General features: G+C 29.3%; 1 long non-coding RNA gene across 1 annotated transcript in view; it reads left to right on the forward strand.

Moving 5' to 3' along the window:
• Positions 1 to 7,500, forward strand: part of LOC145248750 (uncharacterized) — a 749,979-nt gene that overhangs the window by 324,046 nt on the left and 418,433 nt on the right. The window lies entirely within an intron of this gene.

Raw genomic sequence — 7,500 nt, forward strand, 5'->3', positions numbered from 1 at the left:
TGGAAGTATACTGATTAAATTTAATAGAAGTATACTGATTAAATTTAATAGAAGTATACTGATTAAATTTAATGGAAGTATAATGATTAAATTTAATAGAAGTATACTGATTAAATTTAATAGAAGTATACTGATTAAATTTAATAGAAGTATACTGATTAAATTTTATGGAAGTATACTGATTACATTTAATGGAAGTATACTGATTAAATTTCATAGGAGTATACTGATTAAATTTAATAGAAGTATACTGATTAAATTTAATAGAAGTATACTGATTAAATTTAATAGAAGTATACTGATTAAATTTAATGGAAGTATACTGATTAAATTTAATAGAAGTATACTGATTAAATTTAATAGAAGTATACTGATTAAATTTCATAGAAGTATACTGATTAAATTTCATAGAAGTATACTGATTAAATTTCATAGAAGTATACTGATTAAATTTAATAGAAGTATACTGATTAAATTTAATGGAAGTATACTGATTAAATTTAATAGAAGTATACTGATTAAATTTAATAGAAGTATACTGATTAAATTTAATAGAAGTATACTGATTAAATTTAATAGAAGTATACTGATTAAATTTAATAGAAGTGTACAGATTAAATTTAATGCAAGTATACTGATTAAATTTAATCGAAGTATACTTATTTATTTTAATGGAAGTATACAAATTTTTTTTAAGTGAAGTATACTTATAAAACTTAATAGAACTATATATATATTAAATCAAATGGAAGTAAGCTTACTAGATTAAATGGAAAGTGTAATCTTTATATTTAATGAACGTTTACCGATTTAATTTAATGAAAGTATACGATTTTATTTAATAAAGGTATTTTTATTTAATTTAATAGAATTATATGGCTTATATTTAATGGGTATATACTGATCTAATTTAATAAAAATATACCTCTACAGTTAATAAAAATTGCATTGATTAAATTTAATACGAATATATTTTTAATTGAAGTAAACTAATAAAATTTAAAGGACAAATATTGATGCACTTTTATAAAAGTATAGTCATTAACTTTGATCGAAGCATCTTAATTTTATGTAAGGAAACTACTGATTGTATTAAATAAGAGTATACTGATTAAATTAAATGGAAGTATACTAATTATATTTAATTAAAGTGTACTGATATAATGTAACTAAATTATACTGAATATATTTAATATGACTTTACTCATTTAATTTAATGGAAGTAGGTTGATTAAATTTAATAGAATAAAGACCAATAAAGGTATACTGATTATATTTGAAGAGAGTATCCTAATTTAATATAACAGAATTATACTTATATTTAATGGATGTATAAAGATAATATTTAATAGTGGTATAGTAATTATATAAGATAAACCATTTTATGATTATATTTAATAATGTATACTTTTTTTATTGAATAGAATTGTATTAATCAATTTACTGGAAAAATAATGGTTATATTAAATGAAAGTATACTAATAATATATCTTTCTCTCTCTCTCTCTCTCTCTCTCTCTCTCTCTCTCTCTATATATATATATATATATATATATATATATATATGTATATATACATATATATATATGTTTGTATAAATAAAATTAATATATATATATATATATATATATATATATAGTTTTGAAAATAATAAGCGGAAGTTTCGCGAGAGCTCTTTCAACTATCATCTCATTAGGAGAAAATCGATAACGTACAAAATAATATTGTGTCGAAAATAAAGAGTTCTAATGAGGAACTTATTGAATGTGCCAAAACTTATTAAATGTCCCTGCAACAGGAAACATCCAACGCATTGTTTCTCTTGGGGGAACTTTGAATCTTTTCTCCCGTTTTTTTTCCTCCCTCGTTCTGCCAATATTTTAATCGTTTTTAAACGTTAATAAATTTATTTTAGTGTCCCCGTACTTTTGGCACATTTAATAAGTTCCCCATTAGAACTGTTTAGTTTCGACACAATATTATTTTGTACTGCTATCGATTTTCTCCTGATGAGATGATAGCCGAAAGAGCTCTCCAGAAACTTTTTTTCTTATTATTTTCAAAACTATATATAAATTCTGTACCTCTAAACATTTATATATATATATATATATATATATATATATATATATATATATATATATATATATATAAATATATATATATATACATATATATATAAGTAAACGTGCATGTGTGTGTGTCTGTGTACATTTCCCTACGCAATAACTCTGTCAATTTTCAGTCTACAGACTCGAAATTTGATATACAGGCTACTGAGGTTTGGGAAAATCTGTGTAATCAATTTTCAGACAGAAATTTGACTGTTGAGGGGTACAAAGTTCAACGATTTGACCTTTGAGAACGCTACCAAACTCCTTCGCCAATGTTGGGTATTTAATGAAAGTATGATTGTTGAGCTATACTAATAAAATTTAATGGTGGTATACTGATTAAATCAAAATGACTTATACTGATTATATTTAATGAATGTGCACTTATTTTATTTAATGGAGGTATAACTATTAAATTTAATGGGCGTATTCTGATGCAATTTAAAAGAAAGTATACTTTTTATATTTGATGGAAGTATATTGATTTAATAAAGGGAAGAATATTGCTTATATTAAATGGAACTATACCGATTGAATTTATGGAAAGTATACTGATTTAATTTGAAAGTAGTATAATGTGTTTATTAAATGAAATGTGTAGATTATATGAAATCGAATTATACTGATTAAATTGGAGAGTAGTATACTGATTTTTTATGGAAGTATTCTGATTATATTAATTTAAATCGAAGTATACTAGATATATCTAATGAAAATATACCGATTTAATGTAATTAATTTGGAATTATTATTTGACCCTGGAAACTTCGAAACATATACTTCGAAACATAAAAAAAAAACTCTTAACCAACTAAAATAATTTGGGAATATAAATAAATTCTAGTTTGAAAAAAAAAGTCCGTGTAGATAGAAACAGTTTTGGCTTTTATTATTTTTTTTCAAATATTCAAACAACAAAAAACACTTCCGAAAAAATTGAAAGGATTAATTTGTCTGTGTTTATTATTCTTGAAACAGCTATACAGACTCAGTAAACTGTTACGATGTGACTCAACACGTAAAAATAAGATCGAATACCCTTTTAACACTTTTTCACGTTAATCTAATCGATTACAAACTTATCTTTCTGATTAAAAAGATAATGTTTACGATGTGACACAGTGTATTTTAACTCTTAAAAATTAAGATCTATTTTTGGCCTAATAGGTTTAAAGACCATGTGTAAATGATATAAAATAGGAAATTTCACAAAAAATAGTGTTTTAGAGTGGGGATCTCTTTTCTATATAAATTTAACGTAAAATAAGCACCCACTTTTTGGCCACTAAGCGTTCAACGAGACGTATTTCCTGTAGAATTTTTTTAAGGTTTGGCAATCCAGGTGGGGTGTTCAAAACATGACAAATGCAATTGTATACTTTTACCTGACAATTTCATAAACAAAACAAACTCCAACATATGATAACTTTTTTTTGGGGGGGGGGATTCACTATAAACATGAAACGACTAAAAATGTAATTTAATTGTTTTTTGATTAAACGATGCTGAGTCATGTCGTAAAAACTTACTACAGGACCTTTGACTGTTCCGAACTGAAACTGAAGTTTAAATTCAAAGCACACACTTTTAAAAAAGAAAAGCTCCTCCACCTCAAATAAGCAAATCGAAAAATCCTCGCTAAAAACACAAATCGAAAATATCCTTCATTTACAAAACGAAAAGCTTTTGTAAATTTGAAAGAATACAATGTGTTTATTAAATGAAAGTGTGTAGATTATATAAAATCGAAATATACTGATTAAATTGGAGAGTAGTATATCGATTTTGTTTTATGGGAGTATTCTGATTATATTTAATTTAAATCGAAGTATACTAGATTTATCTAATTAATATATACCGATTTAATTTAATAGAAGTACACTGATAATATTTAATGATAGTATTCTAATTAAGTTTTATGGAATATACTTAATAAAGAAAATATTAAAGATTTTGGGACCATTTGAATTCATAAAATAATAGGAAAACGAGATAATAATTATGTGTAATTGATACGTTTAGTGTATGGGCGACAACTCTGTTTAAACCAAGCAAGTTTTCTCAGTGCTAGTTAAGTAGATGATTTATATTTTTATAATATTTGCAGATTTCATATGACTACACCAATTTTAAAAATAAATATTTTTTCTTTACGACGGTAAATAAAATGAACTCATTTTTTCCCCTCCGACTTTGACGTTTATAGGACTGCACCTGTATACATTTGGTGCAGCCGTATCATTCACAAACTGAATCACGACATCTGCCGTATGTTATAGGGTTATTACATATCCAGGATCTCGCTGATCAGAGTTTCCTATATTCTGTCTGGTGAGAGTCCACTGTAAAAATCGGTTACATTTAATGGAAGTAGTAAAGTAAACTCTCTCTAACAAATTCATCCTTCCACCGCCACTCACTTACACCGTACCAGACCGTTCACAGGAGACATTTAAAACCGACCACCGGTTAGAATTTATCTAAAAACTGGACTGGACTTACGCTGAAACGAACCACGCTTACTTTGCCATTGGTTAGGATAAAACATAAACACAATTTATAAAGCATTTATTATAATAAAATTATATTCAAACAGAACACAATCCGTTACCTGGAATTGAATTCACAATTACATTACTTCGATTTCGTTATAACCCGCGTGGTTAGAGTTTAATGAAAACCTGAATTGACATTTACGTGAAACGCACCAACCTTACTTACACAAACACCACTTCCGTTTCGCTCTTTCCTTACGTCCTTTTTTTTTCTTTCTTTCTTTCTTTCTTACCTTTCGTTGTCTTGTTGCTTTATGGGTGATGGTGGTGGGGGTACTTCCCTATGTTTATCTTTCCTTTCGCTCTTTCCTTCTTTCTTTCTTTTCTCTCCATTTTATGCTCTTTCCACTGTTAAAACGAAACGAAACAACCTGATATTCCAGGTTTTACTTACACCCTATCACTCTACGACTATTACTTTGTTTATTGCTAGCGTAGTTGATTTCTTAAGGAATTTGTTGCGTAAATGACAAATTCAAAAAACTTTGACTAAACTCGACTGATTAAATTTGTTTTATCCGTATTTCATAATAAACAAATTTTATCGATAGAATTAAAGTGTATTTTCTATGCATATTTTATTATGAAAATATTTTAATTTTATGTATAATTGTTTGCCTTCGTTTTGAATTTAAATACGAAACTCAAGAAATATAACGGAAATAAGAAAAAAACAAACAAATATATGTCTATAAAATTTTTCTCTCCTCGAAATTCCAACTATTTTTTTCAGAAAGCCGCAAACATATTTTATAATAATAGCGACTTTCCCATTTTTATAAGTTTTAAAGATTTCCTTATTTATAACTAACATTTCTAACATTTTTATCTGGTAAAAATACACATCTCGATGTATATTTCCATGAGAAACATAGATCCTCATCCGATAGTGTTTTGTGAATTATTATCAGCCAACGAAACATGTGTAAGTCAATATAAACAGTAAAATAATATGAGTGGGAAATAAATATATTACTTGCATATGTGTGTGTGGGGTGTTTTAACGAAACACACTTACGTTACCTACAAACAGACTATTCCAATCTCAATAAATTCTGGAAGAATAAGCCATAAACTATCAGTCATTATCAGATGGACCAGCCTAGGTCGTTTGACTTTGTGCCCTTCTCTTACTGCGAACTAACGTGATCTCCCACAACATCAAAGCCAGCCTGATCGCTGCCATCTGCTGGGTATTCGTCGACTTCTTGATGGATCTTAGGAAAACGACATACTCCCAGTCAAGGACCCGCATCGAAGCGGCGACCAAGGCTGAAAGCGACTACATTGAGCAACTGTCAGCTCTAATGCATGATTAAGTGTTGTGCGGTGTCAACCTTTGAATAAACTAACTGCTGTCCATATGTACCGGAACACTTAACGATCCCAAGTAGAGCTCTTCTTCCGGAGTTAACCTCGCTTGCTCTTTTCAAACACTCTTTTCATTTAACTCTCTAGTCGTCTTTTATTAATAAACGCCAATTTAATACGGCCAATCTAGGAACCACAGTTTTTAACATCGTTCCTAAACCATCGATCTGCGTAAGGTACGTTGACCATATACTTCTATTAACAAAAACTTAGACGAACTAACAAAATAAAAACCGCACTTAAAAACTGTAGGTTGTTTGATTTGGTGGTGTTTGTTTCACGGCATATAAACCCTTTTCAGATTATTTAATGCCGAATCCAAAGATTTTGAAGAAAGTTTTTTTTTAATATAATGTATTTGTTTTTTTCAAGTCGGTTTCTATTTAACCCATAGTTGAGACCCTAACAGTTACTACCACTCCGGGTCAGAGTGGACCTGGGAGCAATGACAATTAAAGGGTGGTTTCACACTCCCCAAAGCCCACAAGCTGGGACCTCACCATCGGATAAATTTATTACGTACCCAAAGAAAAAAACCCTGCCAGTAAGGAATCATCTCTTCTCCATTATAAAAGCGAATGCCCCGATAGATAAAAAAATATCTGTAATGAAATATGTCATCCACAGAGCCAACGTAGTTCTTCCACGAAACGACTATTCTATAAGCACTTTCTAACATAAAACAATCCCTAATTTAATACAACTACCCAAAATATATCGTTGACCAGCAGATTAAATAAACTTTAACCGTCATTATAAAAATCACTGATAGTAATGATAATAATAATAATAGCAATAACAATAAAACCCCTTGAATGTGGAAACTAATACACAGGAGCAACAATCGCGGGCCAGACTAACTGCTGCCACGGCAACACATGGAACTAAGAACACTGAAGCCGCATATCTATAAGTTCTCTACCCCCCCACCAAAAAAAGAGCGAACCCAAACAACTAAGTAGTCAAGGAGGAAGGAAAGACCGATAAACTGACAAGACCTCAGCCGGATGAGTACGTAGACGACTGGGACCTTAAGTAGGCTTATTGCCACTCAATTTCCAGTGAAGACCAATGTCCGCTGCCAAGGAGAAAACAATGGCAAGCACCTGTTCCGATAATTAAAATTCGTTTGCAAATGGTATCGAAAGAGGAGGAGAGTACTGGAAACCTGGGTAGTCACTCAGTTGTCACTCAGCTTCCAGGGAACACCACCGACTGTTTTCAGGGAGAGATCTTTGCAGACCCCTGTGAAAGTTCCTTGTGATGCAATAATAATTAGAACCTTTACATTTTTTTATTGTTACCTGGTGCATGCGAATTATAAAATAGACGAGAAAATAATAAAAAAATATATACACGAACATATTTAAACCACGAGGAAAAAAAGCTCTAAAATAAGATTTATTATTTAAACAAAAAATTAAAAACAAGTCAATTATTGCCAAACGATAACCATACTC

This window comes from Euprymna scolopes, chromosome 27 (assembly GCF_053919585.1).
Source record: "Euprymna scolopes isolate OS-2025 chromosome 27, ASM5391958v1, whole genome shotgun sequence".
In the NCBI taxonomy this organism is placed as follows: Eukaryota; Metazoa; Mollusca; class Cephalopoda; order Sepiida; family Sepiolidae; genus Euprymna; species Euprymna scolopes.